The sequence below is a fragment of the Protopterus annectens genome, chromosome 1.part0 (assembly GCF_019279795.1).
Source record: "Protopterus annectens isolate FY-2018-M chromosome 1.part0, PAN1.0, whole genome shotgun sequence".
Classification (NCBI taxonomy): domain Eukaryota; kingdom Metazoa; phylum Chordata; order Ceratodontiformes; family Protopteridae; genus Protopterus; species Protopterus annectens.
Window position 1 is genome coordinate 631,399,073 of NC_056725.1, and position 27,500 is coordinate 631,426,572.

A 27,500-nucleotide genomic window follows, 5' to 3' on the forward strand; every position below is an offset into this window, starting at 1 on the left:
TACCTATCCATTATATAGACTAAATTAGTATGTCTTACATACTGCATTCCATGGCTACCTACTCAGTAGTGGGCATCTTGCATCCCATGGGCCTCCTGTATCCATCGGTTCAGTAGGTCCTGCTTCCATCTCTTCAGGTCTGCATGGTGGTGACGGATCTGCTCACCAGTCCGAGGGATGCCTGTGGCACTGGTGAGATCATGAGCTAACCGGATCCAAGCTTCTGCTTTGTACTCCGTCCCTTGGAACTGGCCCTGCAGGAGTCTTGACTCATGATGGTGGACAAGGAGCCAAACCATGTATTTTGACTCCTCGATGCCCCAGCATTGTGCTCGAAAGCATGTACCCTCTCCAGCACCAGCCATTCTGACTGCAGATGGGAGCTACCATCAGTTATGGTGAGTATTCCCGCCTATGCAGTTTAAATATGCCGCATTTCCTGCACTTTTTTATGATTGGCCATTTTTGAAAATACTCGGCTGATTGCAGACCTGCTTAGCAATGGTTAATCTAGCATTTATAAGTATATGTATGTTAACAGTGGCTGTTTATCCTAAGCTGTCATGGCTTAATTGTTCAGTTCTTTGATTATGGTACACAGTGTCCTGGGTTCAAACCTTGTAATTGTTTTTTATTTTACTACTGTCCAGACAGGCTAGGGGGTGTGGCTGTGTTTAGGCAACTTTGCTCTACGTTGCTGCACGTTGCCCGACGGTGCGATGGTTGCAACGGCGCACACCTCCGCACAAACCAATTGCACTGGGTAAAGTGCTATTTAGCTATGGGCAACTATATTGCGCTGGGTAAAGTGCTGCTTAACTACAGGCAACTATATTGTGCTGGGTAAAGCTCTACCTAGCTATGGGCAACTATATTGCGCTGGGTAAAGCGTTGCTTAGCTACGAGCAATTATATGTCAGGATCCTTTATAAATATACATTTTGTTCACTGATACATAGGCCATTTCAATGCTTTTTAGTAAAATTTTAATCATATATGTCAGGAATTATTTCATGTACTAATTTAAAACATAAAATAGAAAGGGGAGTGGTAGGACTCGAACCGTGAACGCCTCCTCTTTATGCGAAGGCTCTACCACTACGCTATTGCTATTTGGCTTAATTTGCATAAACATTCCTTATTATGCTCTTCAATGTCGAGATTGCTAACTTCAGCTAAGCAATGGGCACAACCATGCAAACACGCGCAAATACGGGCAGCTATATCGGGAATTAGAAAAAAAAATTAAAGTTTTAAGTTTTATAACTGTACTGGGGGTTTACAATGTCAGGGAGTGTAGTGTTGGGTATCTATACATTTAATCAGACTTCCTCATGTGTGTTGACATTTCACTATTCTGACACTTGCAGGGGCGTGGACCTTTGGACTGCTCGGCAGTCAGACCCGCCCCTTGCCTTCCTGCACAGTCCGTGTTGGACTTGGAGTGGAGTCAGCATGCCCTCATGAATATGCATGGCAAGCTGACGTCATACCGTTCAACTGCAGTTTCCAAGTAAGACTTATTTAGTCTTACACGGAGGATTCATGAATCTGGGGGTGTATGTTTTTCATATGTGGCAGAAAGACACTTTTCAACTTGGAATGTGCATATTGTATATAGCTGTTCTTGTTATCATCTTTCTTTACATTATGTTTCTAGTCTCACACACACACACACACACACACACACACACACACACGCACACACACACACACACGCACACGCACACACACACACACACACACACACACACACACACACACACACACACACACACACACACACACACACACACACACACACACACACACACACACACACACACACACACACACACACACACACGTATAGATATAAATGCATATCCATGTATTATAAGTCAAATGAGTACAATGCCGATGCCCAGATTATGAATGTAAAAATGTCAAAGCATGGAACATCAATACATAGTGTGCTTGCTCTGATGATTATCCTTACACAGGCTAAAGCAGCAGTAAGTGTTTTTTTTTTTGGGGGGGGGCTAAGCCTCCATGCATTCCCACATTCTAATGCTTAGATTGCACAATAACCTGTGAAAGGGAATATTCCGCTACCTGGGAATTGTCAGTCTCATCCACATGTCCATTTTCTCTTTCTGTTGACCAAATTGTGTCAATCAACCCAACACTGACATTGTGCATGTTTGACCTTTACATATACACACATTTGATATTTTTTCTATTTATTTACAGTTAGGGACTACAGTTATTAGAATGAGAAGTCGGGGACAAATAAATAAATAACATGGATGATTTGGAGAACTACTCATGCAAACAAAGCAAGAGACTTAACTGAGATTCCAGAATCAATTCTTTTAAGATGTTTCCTAAAACTATAATGAAGGATAGACTGCAAATCTCACCTGAATTCTCAAACATCCACTTCATTTACAGAAATTAAAATAATTCATAGGGTGGGGGGAGAAGCCTAAAATGATGCCTCCAGACATTATACTAGTAATGTTTCATTCCTATCTAACCAAAGAACAAGTATTAAATGTAGCACCAATGAAACAGTTGTTACACATAATGATATGCTTTTTGTCAGATGAGGAGCCTATAAGGTGTTAGGCAATTGCTACGAGCAATTAGATTTAGAAGGCTATGGACTAGGATTATGGAATGTAGGGAAGATGATTATGGAATATAGGGAAAAGATTAGTGTTGAAACTGGCATGTGTTAGCATGTTAGGAGAAGGTGTGTGTGTGTGTGTGTGTGTGTGTGTGTGTGTGTGTGTGTGTGTGTGTGTGTATGTGAATACATATGTGTATTTTTATGAGGATGGTATACATCTCCTAATTTTACAAAATAAATGTTTTCTCTAAAAAGTATAATTTTACATTACTGAATGAAGGTAATTTAAATCAGTGGTTCATGGAACTATTATAATTAAATTTATAGCGCTGCACTTTTCCACGTAATGAACCATTTTAAAATCTGAGAGGTTTCTTTATCAAGTGCTATAGCTCATGCAGTCTTTTGACTTGTTAAGATTACATTACTGTGGAACATTATGACTCTTATTGACAGCTTTTGTTGTATTCAGTTTGAAACAGCTCTCATCGGTATAGATATTGGCTCAGAAAACATTTTAGCAGCAGCAACAGATGTAATAAAGTCATTGGAAGGTTTCACAATGGATTCAGTTAAGTCTTGCATTTGTTTTTTGGCACTCTGTCTAGAATCTAATTTCATTTGTACTATTGCATGGGATTAGCTCGCACAATATACAATCGAGGTTGTTCATAGTGAGTAGCTATTAGAATTCCTGCCCCAAATGCTAATCCACCATCATTACAAGTCTTTGCCCTCCTTTAGAGGTGTGAGATTATTTGTTTTGCAATAGTATTGTTTGCACTGGATCTATCTTCTTTGTATATAGTCTAATGCTGGTTAATCTAAACCTTCTTTCCATCAAAAGCAGCATTGCTTTTTTTCCACCTAGACAAAATAAATAAATAACTCAGCAGAGTGAGTCTCTAAAAGCACTCAGCTGATTTAATTGGGGACTACCACCATCTGTGGGGGGAAAGCACATGGATAATTAGAATTAACCACTGTCCAGGCATGATACATTAGCATGCAACTTTTCCAGTGAGACCACAGTCTGTGCTATGGCCACTGCCAGGGAAAAACCATAGTTGGAGACTGGTTTATTAATCAGCAAGACTTGCAATGGTGCTGAAATCTTTCAAGTTAAGGCTTCTGTACTGGTAAACCTTTTGATATACAGCTCTAAGTGCTTTTGTTTTATGAATTACTCCAATATTTGTAAGCCTGACAGCTAATTATAACATAATAAGAAAAGGAGGTGGAAGTAGTGTCCCCTACATGTAGGCTGAGTGAGGCAAATCCCCTACAGAAAAACAAAAAGATCAAAAATTCATCCAGCTAACCAAATTAATGATCTTTGAGGAAGTGGTATTTGTCAGTGTGCACTATCTCCCTGTAAAACATCAGGAAGCAGCAAATATTTCTTAGAGATTCTAAGGGCAACTGGCTAAGTATCTTACCCTTGCTACAAGAAGTAGGACAACTGATTCAAGGAAGTGCAAAAATTGAAATGAGGTATCTGCATATAAAAGCAAATTGAAACTATCCACATTAGTTTTTGTTAAAAAGTTTGAAAAAAATAAAAATTGAGCACCTAATTGATTAGTCTTTTCAGGAAACTTGAAAAGTGGATCTAAAATGTTAAAAATGTGAACAATAGAAAACTAAAATAATAGCCGTGCAGTTGCATTGCAAAGTGCTATTGAATGAGTTAGTGTGCAGCTGCTACGAGCTGTTTCTACACCTGTCCCATTCATGACTTCAAATGACGTGACATGACTAATGTTAATCTCACCTAACTACCTACCTACCAGTCAGCATTGGAGAGGACACATTTTTCAGCCCTGCTATGGATACAGCTGCAGCATGATTGTTGTTAGGGTAAACTCACATGTATAGTTTATTTATTTATTTGCTTATTTGCTTTTACTTACCAGCCAACATGTACTAGATAGTATTATGCCCACTGAATGGCATAATTCAGGTGATTACAAAGAATGGCTTAAGGTCACACCTTTGTGTATAGATCTGGATAAAAACACAGATAAAAACATGGCATGGAAAACTCTAAAAGCAGTGCAATAATAAAAATAGTATATATATGCCAATGTATAACCCAGCACAAATTATACAGTACGGCATGTGTAAGCTGCAGTATCATACAACAGTAATCCTATAACAATGGTAATAGTGGAGAACAGATCAGAAGAGGTAGTAGTTACATGACTGATAGTTATTATTAATTTTGTACTTAATAGCTGTGAAAATAGCTGTGAAGAGCATATGAATCCTAATACAGTCCCCAAGCTGACTGCACAGTATATGGAATGTGTTTTGCAAATGCAAACTAAAAGGAAGCTTTATCTGTACACACAGAAGAGAAACCAGCATCCAAGCACTCCAAGGCAGTGGAGTTTTGAAGTTTTAGAAAAAAAAAAGAGCTAGAGCTATCATTTATCAAGTTTCTGTTTCAGGTTACTCTATTAGCTGTGTTAAAAGAATACAAATGTTTTATATATAATTGCTATAATTAAAGTGTGAGTGAAAAGTGTTTGTTACTGTACCTAGAAATGGAATTTGGTTTAATGTTACATATTAGCTGAGGGTGGCTTGTACTGGTAGGGCATTTTAGGTAAATGATCTTGCAAATATGCAAGATGAAATGTGAAGTATAGCGAGATGGCATCTATTCCACCATAGGACAGAGTAATATTAAAACAAAGCATTTCTCTCTGTACCTGGTAACATCAAGATTACAATGTGAGTAACTTTCTACAAGTTATTAGATGCAGGACCAAATGAAAGAATAAGAAAATATCTGGAAGCCTTATGATATCACATTTGACTATTACTATAGCAAACAACAGTCATGTTTATTGTTCATGACTGCAGTCAAACATGCGTTCACTTGAAGGTGGACAGCAAGGGAAGGAACAGGAAACTGTAGAAAATGACACAGTCAATGTTGAGGAGTGATAGGCCAATGAGTTCCCATATGACAGAGCAACAGATAGCACAGGATGAAATTGAAGAGAATGTGCCACAGAAAGGTGTAATAGAACTTTCTATGGAATGCCCACAGGAATGGAAAACAAAAAATGTGCCCTCAGTTTAGAAGTAAATGAGGTAAGAGAAGAGTTGCTTGACTTAATAGAGCTAGATAGACATATTAAGATCAATGAAAGAAATAGGCTACAGAAGGTCAATAAAACCCATAAAGTCAGACATTTGATCAAACAAATGAACACAGTAATTAGGACTGTCCATAGAGATCCATGCGATATAACAGAAGTAAACAGGATATATTACTGTGCAGCTAAATTAATAACTGATAAAGTTCTACCACAAGAACACAGGGTAGTGAGGGAAAGGAAGGGGAGAAATTGAATACCATCATGGAAGTATAATATCGAATAGAGAAAACTATAAAGCAATTAAGACAAGAAGTGTAACTATTAAAGAAGTATAGAAGAGGGAACAGATCAACAAAAATACTTAGGCGTGATAAAAGCAATGCACAGTATTAGAACAGGTCAGGCTCTATCATGCACTATCGCAAATAAAAAACTAAAAATCTCAGCACAAGTGGAATAACTTAGAAGATGCACAGATAAATATAAAGGAGAAGTACAAAATAATCAATTTATTGATGACTAAAAAAGTTTTAGAGAGAATTGGGAAACAAGGTAAAAGGAATTGAAAGATCGCCAAAAAAAAAGAAGAAATAGATACATTTTGGAGAAATATCTATGAAGATCTTGTGGAACATAACAAAGATACTAAATGGACAGAAGATGTAAAAGAAAGAATAAGAAGTTTAAAGGTACAGGATATGAAATGGGATGAAGTAACAACCAGAGAGATTGAAACAAAGTTAAGAAAATCCTCTAATTGGAAAACCCCAGGCCCAGTTGCAGTACCTAACTTCTGATAAAAAGAATTAGCATCTTTGCACAAAGATTTAGCCATGAGTAAGAACTATTTTTATGTACACCCGGAACAGACACCAACCTGGTTAACAACAGGAAAAACAATGCTCTTACTTAAGAGTGAACCTGCAAGCTACCCTAAAAATTATAGACCGATAATTTGCCTTCCAACGAAGTATAAGCTGTACACTGGAATTGATGCTGACAAAGTTTATAGTCATTTAGAAGAAAATTCAGTTATGGCAATAGAACAAAAGGGCAATAAAAGAAAGTCATATGGAACAAAGGATCATTTGTTGTTAAATAAAGTCACAGGAGATAACTGCAAAAAGGGGAAGAATTCAAGTATGACATGGATTGACTACAAAAAAGCATTTGATAGTAATCTACATTCATGGATAAAAGATTGTTTAAAAATGTATAAGATTCACTCTACGCTCATCAACTACATTACAGTGACCATGAAACAGTGGCAGACCACTTTGCAATCAAGCCATGATAAAGGACAAATTATTATTCCAGGGATAAAAATTCAAAGGCTCTCTATCACTGCCACTATTCTGACTTTCCCTTAACCCATTAAGCTGTCTACTTAGCTTAGGCCATGGCTATAATTTGGCTCCCAGAAAACAACAAAGTGTAAAGTCTTCTTATCTTCTCTTTGCAGATGATTTAAAACTGTATAGCTCATCAGATGAGGAACTGAAAGCACAAATTCAAGTTATCAAAACTTTTTCAGATGACATAAGAATGTCATTTGGTCTTGACAAATGCACAAAAGCAAACTTTAAAGCAGGAAAGCTGCAGCACCAAGAAAATATAAGTCTGGAACAGGAATGTCATATAAAAGCACTTGAGCAAGAGGGAGTGTATAAATATTTGGGAATTGATGAAGAATCAACAATAAAACATGAACAAATGCAAATAAAACTCAGTAAGAGATACTTTAGAAGACTTCAATTAATCCTGAAAACAGTGTTGACATCTCGAAACAAAATTCAAGCTACAAACCAATTTGTTCTTTCTGTCCTAACTTACAGTTTTGGAGTGATTGACTGGCCCCAAAATGTGTTAGATAGACTGGATAGGAAAACAAGAAGGATGCTTCATGCTCACCAGATGATCTATAAAAATCAGTGCATACCAAGATTATATATTCTCTGTTCCGAAGGAGGAATGTGCCTCCTTGGAATTCATTACATATATAGATCTGCAATCATGGGACTCCACACAAGACCCAAATGTAGTGAAAGTTTTGAAACATGAGGAGAATAAATCTAAGATGACTTCCCTGCTTAGTCTAGCAGAAGCATATTGGAGTCAATCAGGAATGGAAATCAAACCAGAAGTAGATAGAAATCAGGCAGCAACTGAATGTGTCAAGAAACAAAATAAATAATATAAGGTGAAGGACCAGAAGGGAAGGCAAGAAATGTGGAAAATGCATAAATATAGTATCAAGCATAGAAAATGTCTGGAAGAACCTCATGCTGATCAGGAATGAATACAAGAATGGTTAAGAAGATGTGAATTCATACCAAGAGATGAAAGGTTAATATTGGTGGCACAAGATAGTGGGCTACATACATGTTAGTTTACAAAGTCTATTGAACATGTGGCAGAAACAGGCAAATGTAAGTTTTGTAAAGCAGAATTGGAAACAGTTGCACACCTTGTTGCTGGCTGTGACATACTAATTGCAGAAGGACTGTATACTGAAAGGCATAATAATGTGGCAAGACTGTTGCACTGGGGCTTGTGCAAATATTATGGTACTGAAGTGCCTCAAACACACTGGAAACATGAGCCACAAAGCATCATAGAAAATGATTAAGTCTACATTACATGGGATCACCCATTACCAACAGTTCAAAAGATAGATGCTAAAAAACTGGATATAGTGGCCCATGAAAAGAAGACAAAAGTAGCATTGATCATTGAAATCTCCACACCCGGGTCTACAGTGTCTTGTGTACAGAGAGACACAAAGTCATAAAATATTAGGATTTGCAGGCAGAAACAAGAGCCATGTGGAAGAAAGATACCCAGACAGTTCCAATAGTAGTAGGAACAATGCATCTTATAAAAAAGAATCTACAGTCGTATTTAGATATGTTACCAATACATGTAACTCTGTACGAATTGCAGAAGGAGTCATTACTGGGCACATTACGGGTGCTGCAAAGAGCATTTCTGGCTGACATCAAAGATTGAAACTATACTAATTTCATGAACTTTAATCTTACTTTGACTTAGGAATAGGGTCCATTCCCATCTTATTATTAGAAACCCAAAAGATTTGGAGAAATTAAAAAATAGAAAAAAGAGAAAAAGAGATACGTAAGACTGAGTTGCACTAGTCTTAATAAATGCTAAGAGGACAAATCCAGCTATGAGCAATGGTCTTACTAGACATTAGAAGTTATTTATTTGGTTGTTTGCTTACTTATTTGTTTATGAAAATTAAGGCAATAGGGCTTCATCTGCAAACCTGATTTCAACTCCCCCCCCAAAATAACAAAAAAAAAAAAAACACTGACTGACATGTTCTATAAGGCAATTAATAACCTTCTAGTGCTAATCTAAATTTGCTATCTCAGCCTGTTAAAATTGCACTAGCTTAATGAGTTACCTTGTAACAATATAAGCAATCTAATTGCATTAATCATGGGAAAATACTAGTTATTTATCACTATAGGATATATGTGTAAAGTTTACAAATTGTTGGTATAGACAGTGTATGTGAAAGCAGCACAGTAACCACTGATCAGAAAAAATGAATAAAAACAAAAAAATATAGGAATAGATGGTTTGTAATGATGGTAGGGTTTCACTTTAATGAATAGTTTTGAAGGTTACACAGTTAGTGAAATAACTGACATTTAGCAAATGTAGACCTAGGGATGCAAAAATAAACTGTCTTTTTATCTTAGAATGGTTTATAAGACATTATAATAAAAGGAAAAGAATTTTGACCAAAAGTAAGAAGTAATTCATACAATGTTAGAGCCTTTGTCATTGAAATAAACAAACAATTCTGGTGCTTAATAGAATTCATCAAAGGCAACTTTGAGCCTAGAGTAGCTACCCAAGACAAAAACAATCACAAGTCATTTTTTAGTTATGTTCATAATTTCAAAAGCACAATACAGCATTGCACTGCACTGATTGTGAATGAAGGTATAGTGAGCTTGCTGGCTGATAAAATTAGCTCTAACTTTACTCCTCTCTCTTACATCTGTACTGACTCGCCTTCAACTATCACATAAGACCAAGTCCTAAAAGTGCTATCAAAAGCTAAAAATACTGCATTGATGGGTCCTGACAATATCCCTGGATGCATCTGAAATAGCATGATGCACAATTTCACCATGCCCCTAACAATGCTGTTAATCTTAGCCTCCATACAGGTTTTGTACCAAGCTAATGGAGGACAGCTGGTGTCATTCACCTGCATAAAGGAGGGTCTTCCACAGACCCATAAGTCTGACCAGCCTCATATACAAAGCCATGGTAAGACCTATCATGAAATTAATCAATCAGGATATAGGGAACCTTCAAACACTGGACTGGTCTCAGTTTTGATTCATTAAGGGCAGGTCATGCTTACTCAAGCTTGTGGATTTTTTTGAAAAGGTCACCAAAGCAATGGATGAAGGTAAAATGATACACACGTCACACCTCAACCTGACCAAAGTTTTGACACAATTCCCCAGTCAAGCATAGTACAAAAGCTAAAGAAACTGGGAATAAACTCTATATCATCTACTGGCTTGCCAAGTGGCTCCCAGATAGGTGGCAGATAATCAAGAGGGAAAGTTACCTCCACAAAGAGACCAGTCACCAGTGGAGTCCCAAGGTTCTGTGCTGGGACCTCTCTTGTCTGACACCTACTTTTCTGAAGTAAAAGCAAACACCAAATGGTTCTAGCTGATTAAGTCTGCAGATGACTGCAAGCTAGGAGAAATCACTGAATCCCAAAATGACTTAGCAATCCTACAGGAAAAATCCAAACTAGTGTAGAAACGAGGAGAAAAGCATTTAAGTTTGCTCTTTCAAACAAAAAAACTCAAAAATCCAATCCAAGCTAAAAGCAGGAGCAGAGCTTAAATTGCCATTTTCTTAAAGCCACTTCCCTAGTTTCTTTCTTTTCGATTTTTGGAGTTTTTGTTTGCTCACCGCTACTAACTTTTTTCCTGAATCCTACAGGAAAGCTTGTCCCAAATACAAAACTGGTGCCAAAGTCATGTACTGAAACTAAATGGCAAAAAATTCATTATTGTATCTTTGGGAAGTCACCTACCCCAGAGAACTGCCACATTGGCAATATATCTATAACAGCTGACCCAGTTGTTCAGGATTTGGCAACTTATGTGGGCATTAACATGTATTTATTGTTGCACAGCTTATAAACAAAGGGATTGTGTCTAGATCAAGGGATGTCATTGACCCACTTTACTCAACCCATGTTAGGCCAGTCATTGAATATAATGCCCCCTTTGGCATGTATCTGTCCAGACACATACAACAACTGGAAAGGATACAAGGCCTACACAACATGTCCTACATGGACCATCTCAAAGCTGTGTCAATATACTCAGCATTCTACAGACTGCTAAGAGGTGACCTGTGTCTGGCATTGCTGATACACATCAGCAAGTCAAACGGCATCATAAATACACAGTCTAGGAATCTAAGTCTTTTCTGCAACACCAACAGAGCAGTTTGGAGGGACATGTATAGCTCACAGAGGATACTGCTATTGTGGAACAAAATCCCCATCCACATAAAACAACGTTTATCCCTGTCTATATTCAAGTGCAATGTAGATCTATGGATGGGAAATGGCAAATTTACTCCAGGATTGCCCCCTATACAACTAAGCACTTAAATGCTTTATGATGTGCATAGGTCCCCTCAAATTATCTTTGGTATGATCCTAGTTATTCTCATTAGGGGTAATATATAATTATTAATCATGGGATGGGTAAGGCCAATCTATAACCAAATGGGATAGGTTATTTTGAGCACAAAAAGGACAACTGGCTAGGCTTAAAATAGCCTTCAAGGGTAGTTAGCCTAGTACTTACCTATGAACCTGTAAACCTATAAATAACACCATACTTTATATGAGATACTTAAGATGACTATTAAATATGTAATACAGCAAGCAATGACTATGTATTGTTAATCAATGGGTCTATGTTTACCCATCAAACAAAATCTTCATCAAACGGCTACTCGTCGAACAGTAAACATCGAACATCCTGTTTATCAAACAAGCATATCATTGTAAGTAAAATCACTGAATATTTATAGTTAGCCAGCACTGCTGACATCCAATGATGCTGTGAAGTAAAACTAAAGAAAAACTAACATTCATAAACACATCTTCTCAAGTACACACTGCATGACATAAACAAAAAAAAAATGTTTGGAAATTTGCCCTTTTCCCCCCTGTAGTGCATTCTCTGAGATGGTATATTTAGTTAAGGGGTGTTGCGGGCTGTGCCCCCCACCTGGGTAGGTTACAGTAGTTATATAGCAGGTTTCTGTATATGGGGCGATAATACTGCAAATGTATATTAATAATATCAGCCCATTTAGTGTAATGTTTGCTCGTACTATGTGCTCTTTCCTACTGGTTGGCCAAGTATGACAGTTCATTGATTTTACTTACAATGGTATGGCTGTTCCATAAATGGATGTTCAATGTTTAGTGTTTGACGAGTAGCCCTGCAATGAAGATTATGTTTGACAGGTAAACATAGACCCTTAAAACATATGTGTTAATAATGGAGAAAATCAGAACACTTTTCAGAAAGGTTGCCATGAGGTGTGCAACTGATATACACTTTGTGGTAACCATTTCTGATTCAGAGACAGTCCTACCATGCTGCTTAGCATAAAGATATACAGCACTGCAATGGACTATCTCTATGGCCATGCTAAATATTAATGAAGTACTCTGGGAGAGAAGCTGATGCTAATAAGTCATGTGCTGTCTGCTGGAAAAGCCTGCAATGAGGCATTTACACAGATGACTGATTCAGAGAATCACGCAGCTGCATAAAGTAACACAGCTGTTCATAGCTGCTCATCTGAATGAACACAGGCAACCGTTTGCATTCATCCACTGTGGTAGATGTAAATGCTGGTGAGTTTAACAGAAAGGTGGTAGATGTAAATGCTGGTGAGTTTAACAGAAAGGTAGTATTGGTGTATGTGTTTGTGTGTGTGTGTGTGTGTGTGTGTGTGTGTGTGTGTGTGTGTGTGTGTGTGTGTGTGTGTGTGTGTGTGTGCGTGTGTGTGTGTGTATGTGTGTGTGTGTGTTCCTGCATGTTTGGAGCTTCATGTGTGAGTGGGTGTATGTATGTATGTATGTGTCTGTCTGGGATGTTGTATTGGGGAATTTAGTTAGGGGGTGGGTTAGGTTTGTGTGTTTGGCTGTGTGTGTGTGTTTGGATGAATGGTTGAGTGTGTCCATGAGTTTGATAGGGGGAAAACTGTGTGTGTGCATGTTTGCATGAATGGATGAATGTATGCGTGAGTGCGTGAAGAGCTTTTATACCACACTTTCCTAGACTAACAACAAAATCATGTGACAATAGACACCAATAATAATTCTCTACAGCATGCTTCACAGTCACTTAAGAAAAGTGAAAAATTAGTTGTGTAGTGTGAAAGACGTGTCAGTGGGAATCACTGGACTCCAAGGGTAATTCTTTATAGCATACCTTACAGACTCTTTAAGAAAATTGAAGAATAAGGTGCACAGTACAAACAAATTACTAGACACCATGGATAATTTTTCACAGTGTGCTTTAGAGAGATTTCAAGATATTAAAAAAAAATACTGCAGCACAAAAGATTTTTAGGGTATGGGTGCATTAGACACCAGGGATACTATATGAACTGTGCCCTAAAGATACTAGAGTTGAAGGAATTTATTTGGGAGGGGAAGAAGGTAACAGTTAATGATATAAGTTGATCCTCCCCATAAAAAAAAAAAAATTAAGGATTACCTGATTTGAATGGATACTTCAGAGGAACAATTAAGGTCCGTATACATAAAACAAGCAGAAAGTTAAAAATCCAAGCAGAAGGGGATGATTATGAAACAACAGTGAAGTAGGAGAAATAAGGACAGAGTAAGATTTTGGATGACGATCCTAAAGGCTCATAAAGTAGCAGAAAGTATTCTAAGCCCTAAGCCAAGATAGGAATGGAGACTGGAGATTTGGCCAATAGGGATGACTACAAGCAGTGGTAGAATTTCCTTGAGAAAACTGGCAAAGGTAATGGAATGAAGGCAAGCAGGAGTTTGGACTGTAGGTTAGTGACTGCCTTCCCTGCCAAGGACTGTTAATAGAGTATAGGGAAATCGAAAGTGACAGGGATAGACCCGCTAGTGTAGAGTTTTTAACTCTAGTCCAGAACAGAAGTTGGAATAATTAATAGGGATATAAAATACTCCATGATAACTATAAGGATCAGTCAGAGGAAGCTAGAAATGACTGAGAAGAGAAACTGGAAAGGCAATTTACAATGGAACAATGAGACAATATCTATATTTCTCCAAAATATGTAACAAAGTCCAAAAGGTTTCGAATTTTTGCTTGGAAGTGTTTGCATAGGTATTTTTATACTCCAAGCAGACTTTTTCTTCAGGTAGATAGCATTACTGGAGGTGTGTTGGGAAATAGAGTGGTACCTGGAAGCATGTTTTTTGGGAGTTAGTAGATTTTAAAAATTCCGTACAGAGTACTCTGTCAGAAATGCTGGGGAAGCAAATGTGTGTAACTAAAGAAATTATTCTTTTGAGATGTGACACTTGATCTAAATTGTCTAGACATAGAAAGGCCTTACTTAGTTTAATGCCATTGGCTGCCAAAAAAAGCAATTTATAAAAAATAGAAATAAAATTTTAAACCAGGTGTACTGAATATTGTAAACAAAATAAAGGAACTGGAGCTGCGATGCTTAGAAAAGGGAAGGAGCAAATCAAACAGAAATAAACGGAATTTGTGGAAACTACGATTACAGAGTAATGATCAGGAGGAGGACTGAAGTTTAAGGGATGGCAGAATTGAGACATTTATGCAAAATTGGAGTGAATGACAACTACTGACATGAGAGAAATATATATAATGTATAATGCATGTAAATAAAAAGTGTTAATCTGGTTTGTTTTTTTTTCTATTAATGTATGTGTGGCTACATCCTAAGTGATAGTTTAATAAAGGTGCACATAAAGGATATTCACTCCCTGTGCCACCACTAGACACACGCCAGATATCGTAAAACATAGCTAAGTGCTAAGAAAAAAAATGATTACATATGAAAAGCTTTCAACCCCTGCACTCTTGACACAAAATTCAGCAGCATTACCCGCATTATGTCAACTGATTAGCTAGTGTCATCAGTGTTTCTTTGCTTAATAAGAAGTATGAACATTTAACCACTGACAACTAACAGGCAACAGCAGAACCTTCCCCTTATATCAAGGACTGACAGCTGAGAGGGATGGATGTGTGTCTGTGGGGGGAGGCTGCAGGACAAAACCAGGAGGAACACTACACAGAATTAAGGAGAATTTTAAAATTTTATTTTCACTCACTAAAAAAGTTAATAGCGGAACAGCTCTAGCATTAAGATGTACTTTATGAACACTAAGAAAAATGAAACTCTAATATCTGGTATTATTATTAACTGACTGCAAAGAGCCATGATTCTTGAGGGGGTGGTACAAGAACATTAACAGAGACATTAGGAACACCATGTTGGCTTGGTAACAGACAAGACAAGAGGCATGCGATGTGTGTGTGTGTGTGTGTGTGTGTGTGTGTGTGTGTGTGTGTGTGTGTGTGTGTGTGTGTGTGTGTGTGTGTGTGTGTGTGCGCGCATGTGCGACAGTGAATGAAGGGTGCCTGTGCCAATGCGACGCATGAACCACGAGTATTAACTACCACAGGAAAGTGCTGATTTGCATTTGTGGTAGTTAAAAGTGACTCAGAGACATGCAGTTTAGTTGAGAATGATGTCTTTCCTCATTGCAGCTAACAAGTGTCTGACTCAAAAATTACTGTATCGAGTAAACAGTTTAGTTTTACAGGAGCTCTTACTGCCAGTGCTGAGGTTCTATCTCTATTCCCATGTATGTCTTACTCTGCCACATAAAAGCAATGACTGTGACTGTGTTCCTGTATGAATTAATTTCTACATTTTGTGTATGTTGTTCACACAAGATACATTTATTACACTACTTTTACAATTTTTTCTGCTTCAAAACATTCAGGCATTCAGGCCCTGGTTATATAAGGATGACAATAAATGATTATGGGGTTTCTACCATTGTCTTACCATAATATTTCACAAAGAAAGTTCTGGGTTTATTTTACCACCAATGATCCTTTCCCTTTTATTGCATTAGGAACATAGGAACACAGAAGCTATACTGGACAAATGATCACAAAGACAGTAAGATGCCCAGCCATGTTTGTACATCGTGTTAACTTGTCCACACTCTTCATACATCTACTGCCAAGCTAGAAGCTAATAAAAATGTTAAATGTTAAGTCAAAAGTAGAAGCCTTAGAGGTGTACAACCATTTCATTTGTCGATGTTAGGCTTTCTGGCATCAGATGCATTATATTGTGTGTAAGCTTCCAGATTTATTTATTTCTTCTAATGGACCAGGACTACAAATGATACAGCTCACATTTCTATCTGTGGCAGAGCTGTAATCAGTGCTGTTAGCAGTAATCAGAGCTAATGTAGACCAGACAGACACACACAAGCAGCTAAGTTGTTAGTGAGTAGTTCTGGAAGCCCAGTGCAAGAGATATATTCAGATATGTGTTCTTCCATTAATTAAATATTCCCTGTGATTCTCAGGTGGAATGCCATGTTCTCCTCTTCTGCTACTAAAGCAACAGGCACACATAACATCTTTATCTTTACACTTGTTTTTCTTTTTTGTATGAGACTTCCTCAATGTTCAGAGTTGCAGGCTACCAAATCAAGAGCTGTTATTAGTAAGTGACTTCAGTTAATTATATTGTACATTTTCCTAAGCTGATCTAATTCACAGCTGTCTCTTTTACATTTATGTCTGAATGTTACACTACACTTGATCGTAGCAAAATGTCTGAGAAGTTGAAGATGGAACAGTTCTGTTTCATTCAGCTAACTGCTCCACACCTTCAGGCATCTTATGAAGCCTGTGGTTTATGCAGCTTATTCTTACTGTTCCTTGTATCTAAATGTCTTGACAGTTCTGTCTTCTAAAGTGAAAGTGAGCATATGTGTGCCCTCTTATCCCTAAAATGAAATTCTTACTTAATTTGTAGGCTCTGCCTGGGCCATTGCAAAGAAAGGTGCAACCTTTGTAATGTCCCAGTCGCCAAAGGTCATCTACAACGAAGTTGTATATAAAAGACAGCCATGAATGTTTATCATTTGAAACTGCTTAGCCATTTGAAGTTGCATCTGATAACTTTATCTAAACATTCCAGTTCTCACAGTGAGCACCACTTTTGCATTCCTCTCAACTGTACAGATTTTCACAGAATGTCCAGATTTTTGTCTCAAATATCTGACCTGTTCCTCATAAAATCTACATTTTTTCTAGCAAATCATGAAGGATACGAGTTACTAAATAATGACAGATATTTGAGTTTCATACTTCATATCCTTCAGAAAATGCATGCTGACAAAAAAATCATGTTGCTCTAGAAGCTTTCTAAGTTTGTAAGAGCAATATTTAAAATCTGTCCCTATTTTTGGGCTTTTGCCCCCCCCCCCCATTATTTAAGGCTCTGTCCAAATTTCTTGCATTAAAAGGTTCACAGGTATGCTTTTGGGAACTGAAGTAGGGATGTAAAACATCCTAAACTACTTGAAGTTCAGCATTGTGGTGCACAGTCCCTTAAAAGAACATACATGAATTGCAACAATAATTTTTTAATGATGTTAGAGGCAGTGGTCGAGTTGAAAATGTAACCTAATCTGATTAGTAGGACTGATATAAAACATGCAAACTATGATTAATTTGTTGAATGTGAACATTGAAGCTGTGACACTATGTTACTAGTGAAGTTCTTTACTTTCTCGTACCATCTTCAAAATGTTATGTATGTATGTACAAGTAGATATCTATATCTATCTGTAAGTGTGTGTGTGTGTCTGTGTGTCTGTGTGTGCATGTGTCTGTGTGTGCATGTGTGTGTGTATTTATTTATTTATTGCCTTATGTTTACCAAGAAGGTCTAAATGAGCACAGGTCCTATTTTCAGCGGAGGCCTGGGAAGAAAAGCTCCACATAACATACATATTTACACTGAAAAACAATAAAAATTAAACATTTTAAGCATTAATTTGCAGCCAGTATTGAGACAAACAGTATAGACATTTATTAAGTCCTATTATTTTAAATAAATGAAAGACATATTAACATGTAACTGGAGATACAAGAACAATGACAATACACAGAGGTTCAGTATATGTATATTGACATTAATCAGGTAAGATGTCACTAGAGCAAGAACAGAGAATAGAGGAGGAGGAGGGGTATAAGCAGAAATAAATCGGGAAAACATAAGTAGAAAAAGTTCCGATAGTGGAGAGGATGAGATAACAGTAGGTAGGTAAGATACTGAGTTGGTTAAGTAGGGGCTATTAGTAGGAAAGGATTATGGATATAGGTTGTTTGGGAGAGCAGTAGTGGGGATGAAAGAGAAACAGATAGGGCTAAGAAAGGTGAAAGACTGATTAATTGGCAATGCAAGAGAAACATCTCTGTCTCTGTCTTACACACACTCTCTCTCTCTCTCTTTATATATATATGTATGTATATATATATATATATATATATATATATATATATATATATATATATATATATATGTGTGTGTATATATGTATCCATGTCTATCTACTATTTGTCTATCTATCCACATCAATGCAGTATCCTTCGGTCAAGTATTTCTTCAATGGAAGTGGAACTTGATCAAATAGTTTTACCATTTTGTACTTTGTTGAACTTAATGAGAGAGTGTTAGACAGAGGGGTTTAGGGAATTTTTCTTTTTTTGACACTGTTGTGCCATCTTGGAATTGGTACCAAGGAGTGCAGGAGTCCAGTACAACACTGAGGAGTGCAGGTGTGCTAATTTTTGTTTAGTATTAAAATTTTGTTAATTTTACAGCCAATTAGATATATTCAGCAGATAACTTATTTGTGCACTAGGGCATTCAGGGAATGACAATAATTACACACTCATATCTATCTATATCTATATATATTTATATATGCATTACCTATATATATATGTATATATATATATATATATATATATATATATATATATATATATATATATATATATATATATATATATATATATATATATATATATATATATATATATATGTATACACACACACACACACACACACACACACACACACATATATAGTAAAAATAATATTTTATACAGACATGTAATATAGATACACACACACACTTATATGTTCATTGGTTCACAGATACTTACTAGGCTAAGGGCCTTTTTAAGCCTAGCCATGTATCCCATGTATCCCAAATCTCTCACAAGTTCTGGTACCCTTGATAACTATAAGCAGGGGCTTGGGAGATGAAACATTTATACTTGGGGGCCTGGGAGACAAACCATTTACAGGCTGCCTGTGTCCATTAGAGACCTATGTGCCAACCCAGGGATGAATTTCCTGTTCCCCATCCAATTGTGCAAGTTAGACTTGAATTGGGTTAGGGAGGAACTCTGCTTTACATGGATATTGAGCATGTTCCAGAAATTGGGTAGTTTCTGAGATACATACCTGTGTCTCCATCAGATCCTGTTTATATCACAGGCAATATTTAAGTCTTCAGAATGGGTAATTCTGGTGCTGTTTGTTTTGTGAATATGCAGGAGGTGCATTGAAGTGGGGTCTGATAATGCCTTGCATGCCAGGTATACATCTCCCCTCAAAAGCCTGTAGAACACAGAATACAAGGATAGGGCCTTGAGGCAGTTTCCATATGACATTTTACTTATGTTCTGTATTCTTTTAGTGTGAAACATTGTGGACATTCCAGTTGTTGGATATGCTTGATTAGGTACATATCAAGGAGAACATTGTACTCAGTGATAGGTCTGATGAATGCTGAATACAGTGGAGCAAGGACTTCCTTGGACCTCGATGCCATACCTTTGTTTATAAGTTGTAGACATGTGATGGTCAAAGGCTAGATTAATGTCTGTTTGTGTCTTTTAGTTTCTGACTACTGCATCAACTCTAAGGGGTGTGTTCTCAGTATGATAGTTAACATGGGTGGATGACTTCCCAAAGGATTCTATTATGCATTTCTTGGCATTTAGTTCTAGTACATGACTCTGACACCAGTTGTTTGTCTACATTATCTCTTCCTGGAGAACATTTGTGTCATTTTGTGATTCAATGAAAACTCCTAATTTGCAATCATTTGAAAATCTAGTCAGCCATAGACCTTGGACATTAGCCTTGACTTCCGAGAATTAAATTTCAAAAAGGAGTGGTCCAAGGACTGATCCCTAAGGGACTCCACTTGTGACTGGCCTCTTTGTAGACATGGAGTCCTCAATTCTAACTCCCTGAGTCCCGACTGTGAGCCAGTTGGCTATGTACCAGGTGACATATGGGTTTGCACCTAACCTCTTGAGTTTGTCAACAATGCCTGATTGGGGTATTGTGTCAAATGCCCTGGCCAGGTCAAGGAAGGCAGTGTGAACCATTTTGCCCTCATCCATTGCTTTGGTGACCTACTCAAAGAAATTCACTAAGATGAGTAGGCATGACCTGCCCTTGGTGAAACCAAACTGGGTTGGGTTCAGTGTCTGGAGGTTTAATATATCATTATTGATCATTTCCATGATAATTCTTTCTATGACTTTGCATATAAGACTAGTAAGACTTATGGGTCTGTAGTTTCTAGGGTCTGTAGATGGCCCACCCTTGTGCATAGAGATGACTGTTGCTGTTCTCCATTCATAAAGAATGAAGCCTGTTTGGAGGCTACAGTTAAACAGCAGCTCCAGACAGCCTGATAGGTTGTGTTCCATGCATTTAGAAGGCATCCTGGGATATTGTCTGGGCCCAGTGATGCAGTGTTTTTGGCCTTAGAAAGAGCATTAAGGACTTGTTCCTTAGTGATAGCAGGGGGAGTTAGATTTGATGGTATTTCCTGAGGGAAGGCTAAAGGGAGACATGGGTAAAGATGGAGCTGAATTTGTTGGTCAGTAGGTTTGCTACATCATCTGGCTCAGTATAGGTGGCTCCATTTACAATGAGCTATGAACAGAATTGCGTATTGTCTTTGAGGTTGTGGACATAGCTAAAGAATGCCTTGTGGTTGTCCTTGGTATGGGAGGCCAAATTTACCTCAAATTTGGCTTTGGTAGACTTTATTTGTTCTCCAAGTTATTTGTTTAGTTTGATGAGAGTGCTTTTATCCTGCTGGGTGCTGCACCTCCTAATTTTTGCCATGATTTTCTTCCTTCTGCTATACAGCCCACAGATGTGATTCCACCAGGGGGGCTTGTGTTTCGAGTTAGTTCTGTACTTCTTCCTGGCTGGTACAGCTGCCTCTAGGCAGCTATTAACATGCTTACAAAGGGTTTCTGTGAACAGTTCTGCATAGGCAGCAATGTTCTCAGGGTTTACAGGAGCTTGAAATTTTTCCAGGTTATCACTTAATAGCAGGAAGTTAGCTTTAGAGTAATTTGTGAATATTCCAGGGTTAGCTGGGAGTCCAGGTTTTATTTTTATTTCAAAGGAGACCATTTTGTGGTCTGACCTTACCAGTGAAGGCATTATACTAGGATGTGTGCAGCACTCGCCCATACTAGTAAGGACCAGATCCAGTATGGTTGCATCCCTGATTGGTGTATTGACAATCTGGTCCAGGGAGTTTATGTTTACAAAATACAGGAATCTCTGTGTCTGCACATTTTGTGTTGTATAGGATCCTCAGTTAATAGTGGGGTAATTAAAGTCGCCTATGAATATGTTAATGGGTTGGAGGGTGAGTGTTTCCAATAAGTTTAATTACATGGGACATAGAGGGGGGACCTATAGCTTGCAAGGAAGTGGTAGTGTATTTTACCTGTGGTGATTTGAGCATGGAGTAGCTCAAGTGCATTGCCCTGTTTGACCAGCCTTGAGGTATATTTATTTTTTATGAAAATTTAGACAACTCCGCCTTTAGTCCATGTCTGTGTAGTAACTGGTACAAATGTGTGGAAGGTGTTATATGCTGGCACTGTCGATGTGCTGTCCACGGCTTTAAACCATGTCTTAGTGACCACACAGAAGCCAGCATTCTCTAGGTTGAAGAGAGCTTCTAGGGAGTGGAGTTTTTTGTTTAGACTCCTAGCATTAACCAGTAATGCCTTTATATTTTCTTAGTTTTGATTTGTGATGTCAGAACTGCTTTCAGTTTGGCATTGCCTAGAAAAAGGGAAAGACAATGTTTTAGCTAATATTCAAAAGCATAGAGGGGAGAGGTGCAGACCATCTCTAGCAAAGCAGCTTGGCTTGTTGGCCATCTCCTTCCATGCTGAAAAATATAGTGAGAAATAGATGGATTTGTGGATATATATAGATAGATATAGCTGTATCTATCTATGTATCTATCTGTATATATATATATATATATATATATATATATATATATATATATATACATATATATATATATGTGTGTGTGTGTGTGTGTGTGTGTGTGTGTGTGTGTGTCTATATATATATATATATATATATATATATATATATATATATATATATATATATATATTTATATGGGTATAGAACCTTTCATCAATGTGTCTTTTCATTAATGAGTGAAAAAAATCTGAACAGCTAATTGAAAATTATTGGCTTTTTCACTATGATATTACTGTACAGTGGGGATCAGGAAATATGTACTTTCTCAACTGTAGTGTGATCTTGGGGTGTTGGGAGGTTGCCCCCTTGCAAAATCCTTTCTGGGGTAATGTTTATCTTGGTAAACCATTAGGTGTTGATTATTTGTGGACAATATTGTGCCTTTTTGATGGAAGGATAGGCTTCCATATATTCACACATACACACACACACACACACACACACACACACACACACACATATTATATATATATATATATATATATATATATATATATATATACTCTACATCCAAAAAATAAAAATAGTCCAAGTAAAACAGATGTATTGGATCCACTCACTAAAAAATGGAGGACTCAGATGTAGAAATCACAAAGTCACTTTATTCGAACCAGTCCATAAATCCAGGAAAAAAAGATAAGCTTGTTCGTCTAGGTAATCTAGACTTCGTCAGACAGCAAGTAAAACAGATACTTCCTCTTATACAAACCATCCAGGAAGTGACATAATTTTAAGTTAATTAGGGCAGATAAGTGACCTTTCATTAAATATTCAAGAACTGAATAAATTAAAATAAAATGAAATAAAATCCTAACTATGACAACAAACTACAAGACAAAAAACCCCCACAGCAATATAAATACAAGTTAAATACATTAAATATAAAATACGAAATTCCAAATTTGTAAAAAGAATGATGGTATGTAATAAATAGAATAAATAACATTTAAAACTGTGTAAAATAGTGAATATGATGTCTGTATGTATGACATAGTATACTTATACAGTAGTTGTTGGGGAGGTCATATTACCTCTACATTGCCTTTAATTTCAGTAAGGAGCTAATGGAAATATATTTGTTTAAGCCTGTCCAGTTCCCTGTGTTGAAACATAGCTGCCAATATAATTCTCTTTTTTCCAACAATAATGACCATGCTCCTCCTCTGACATCAGTGAAAAGAAGAATATTAGATATGTGATAGGCTCACAACCAACTACTGTGTACAAAAAAGGAAAAAATTTAAAGAATATTTTTGAAACTAGGAGCCTGCATTTTTACCAAAAAACTGGTTCTATGAACAAATGTGGTAGATACAACTACTGTAAATTTGTAAAAGAAGGTAGCATATTTTGTGTCAACAATGTGGGAATCAAGATCAAGCAGAAATATAACTGTTGTTCTGAGAAAGTAGTGTATTGTGCTACGTGCACTTTCTGTTTTGTTTCTATGTGGGCAAGACTGACTGGAAGCTGAAGAACCGCATCTACGAACATTTATATGATATTAAAAATACAAAAGACACCAATGCACTAAGTAAGCATATAATGGAGAACAATAATCATCATTTTTTCTTCTTCATTATAGATAGTATTAACACTGATGTCAGAGGAGGGGCATGGTCATTATTGTTGTTGTAAAAAAGAGAATTATATTGGCAGCTATGTTTGAATGCCGGGAACTGGCCAGGCTTAAACAAATATATTCGCATCAGCTCTTTACTGAAATTAAAGGCATTGTAGAGGTACTATGACCTCCCCAACAACAACTACTGTATAAGTATACTATGTCATACATACAGACATCATATTCACTATTTTACACAGTTTTAAATGTTACTCATTTTATTTATTACATGCCATCATTCTTTTTTACAAATTTGTAATTTCATATTTTATATTTAACATATTTAACTTGTATTTAAATTGCTGTGGGGGTTTCCTGTCTTGTAGTTTGTTGTTATAGTTAGGATTTTATTTCATTTTATTTTAATTTATTCAGTTCATGAATATTTAATGAATGGTCATTTATCTGCCCTAATTAACTTAAAATTTTGTCACTTCTTGGATGGTTTGTGTAAAAGGAAGTATCTATGTTTTACTTGCTGTCTGATGAAGTCTTGATTACCTAGACGAAAATGCTTATCTTATTTGTTCCTGGATTTATGTATTGGTTCGAATAAAGTGGTTTTGTGATTTATACATCTGGGTCATCCATTTTTGGTGAGTGGGTCCATTCCAGCTACTTCACTTGGGCTATTTTTGTTTTTTGGACTGGTTTGTGTTTCTGTTTGATTGTAAATCCAAAAACGAGTGCTAACATGGGTCAAAAAGGGAACGATTCGCAACATCTGCATTTGCATCTGTGGGATGTTGCCGCACTCCTTTCGGACATACTCATTCGACCATCCACCGGTTGACCATATGATGGTAAACAATATATATATATATATATATATATATATATATATATATATATATACATATACATATATATATATATAGTTTTTTTGGTGTAATACAAACTATAGCTAGTGTTTAAATCCAGTCTCTCAGTGTACTCTTCATCCATCTATATATGAACATACCACACATATGCACACAAAGTCAGTCTTAAAGTCTATGTATTAACTGTTAGGCACCTTTTCCAACTTGGCCTTGATGCCACAGTATACAGACCTATACATAAGAATCTATTTAGTATATAGCCTTCCATTTCATTTCCCAGTCATGATTTAAACATACCTCATATTTTGCTGCAAGCCTTTCCTCTTTTCCTTTTCTAACTTTCTGGAGGTACATTTCTTTATCACAGCTATTTGCCATTTCTTCCTTTGTTGCAGTAGCAATTTACCCTGTTACATAGCTTTCAAATGTCTCTGATGTTCTTGATTTTGTGTCAACATTTTTCTCTGTTTCTCATAAAATGTATGAATTCACATAAAAGTAGTCAAGAATTAAGTCAGTAAAAACACAAGAAATTAGAACTTTATATTATTTAGAAAATATATGTTAATACAAATCATCATCATTTGCACCCTCCTGATCATTTCTACATCAAGTCACAGTGTTTTGTCAACTGTCCTCACAGGCCTCGATTCAGAGCCACTTTCCTACCTTTTTGTCAGCCATGCCTGACCGTCACATTTTCTTCACATAATATATATATATATATATATATATATATATATATATATATATATATACACACACACACACACACACACACACACACACACACACACACACACACACACACAGACACACACACACACATATATATATATATATATCTCCTGGTTAGATGTATTCATCTCCTCTTTCCTTCTGTTTCTCCTAAATCTTGATTATCAAATCATCTCCTGCTTTCTTGCACATATGGTTAAGCCAATGTAATATGTGTCGTATGACATTCTTTTAAGCTATTCCAACTTTAGTTTCTACTCTGGTGGGCTTATTTCTTCATCTGTTTCACAAGGTGCATCCCAGTATTCAGCTTAGACATGTAATCTCCAACACTTCAAGCTTCTTTAGCTGCTCTTCCTTCACTGTTCATGTTTTGTGCCATACAGACACACTAGTTGTACCAGTGTTTCATACACCCTACACTTCAGGCTCATTGTCATTATTCTGCCATGCACTACCCCAGCACTCTGTGCCAGTTGGCTGCAGTCCCTCTGATTCTAGCCTTGACCTCCTCACCCAGACTTCCTTTTTCCTCTCCACACCTCACAGATGCTAGAAGCTTCTAACCTGTTCCACTATTTTCCTTCTATCTCAGTTTCCAGCTTCTCTCAATTATACAATTTGCTGCCATGACCATTCTATTTTCTGTGGCCAGTTTCATCCCATGTCTGTTTAGTTTTGGATAATTTACTAAAGTCTCTGTTCAGAGTCAGTACCACATAATCTGCCTTCACCAGCTTTCCTTACCTGTCCCTCCAACTTGTTTGGTAATGTAGTCCATAAACAGTATGAACAGAAGTGAACTCAGAGCTGTTTTCATTCCTGCAGTTCACTGAGATGGTCTGCAAATGTCGGGGTGCACATGCCATGTGCATGCACAGTACATCAGTAGCAAATACCAGACATGGAAGGAAATTAAAGTACCATCATTCAATGACATTGTTTTGGAAAGGTATGCAGCTTCTTCCTTAAATAATGTCAGTATATCATTTCTTTCTTTCTTTATTTTATTTTATATTTGATAACCGGGAAAGTCCATCTGGACAAGCAATTCTTTTTCAGTGGAGGCCCAGAGAGAAAAGCTCCGGATTTATGTACAGTATTAATACAGACAATAACAGTGAATACATTTATGAAATAGCTACAATTTTAGTACAATTGAGAAAAATGAACACATATGAAAACAGTTACATAATATAAGATGTAATGATGTACAGTGCTCTTATATTAACTAAAAATCATGAGGAGGACTCAACAATACAGAATATTACAGATAGATATAGTATATACTATCATGTTTGGTTAACACTGCTGAAGGGACTAGGTGGATAAGATGCAGTAGTGGATCCTTATGTTACTTGTTCCCCTGGTGTGGAGCAGGGGCACAGCCATTAATTAGTGAGGTGGGCTTTTAGGGCGTTTTTAAACTCAGTTATAGAGCTTTTGTTTGTTAGACTGGTGGGTAGGGAATTCTATACTCTGGCTATATAAGAGGAGTATAGGGATTCTCCTGCAGAGTTAGAGGCCTTTGAGACTTCTAATAGTTGCTTGTTGTTGGAGCATAGAACTCTTTTACTGGTGTATGGCTTGACTAGATTATTTAGGGCTGAAGTTTTTTCTGGATTATGTAGAATCTTATGGGATAGGGTTAGATGGTTATACAGTAGGAGATGAGGGAATTCAAGCCATTGCAGTTGTTTTAGGGTTATGCAAAGATGTGACCTATAGGGTGAATTGGTTGCAAACCTGGCAATTTTGTTGTAGCATGCTTCTAATTTAACTATATGATAATAATAATCCACTCCTAGGTGTGGGTGATGAAGGTTTTATGCACAGTTTACTTTATTTGATCACGTGGGCTATGCTTTCACAATTTGGGGTATATCCTGTATAACCCACACCTAGTCATGGATTATTGCTAAATAGAATGATTGCTTCCCATGCTATAAATTTGTAGATTTGTTTCCTGAGTACAAAAAAAAACCTCTAAGTTGGTAATGCTAAGAGCATTGTCCCACTCTCAAGAATAATGGTCTATTTATTTATTTATTTGACTTTGTTGACTGGGG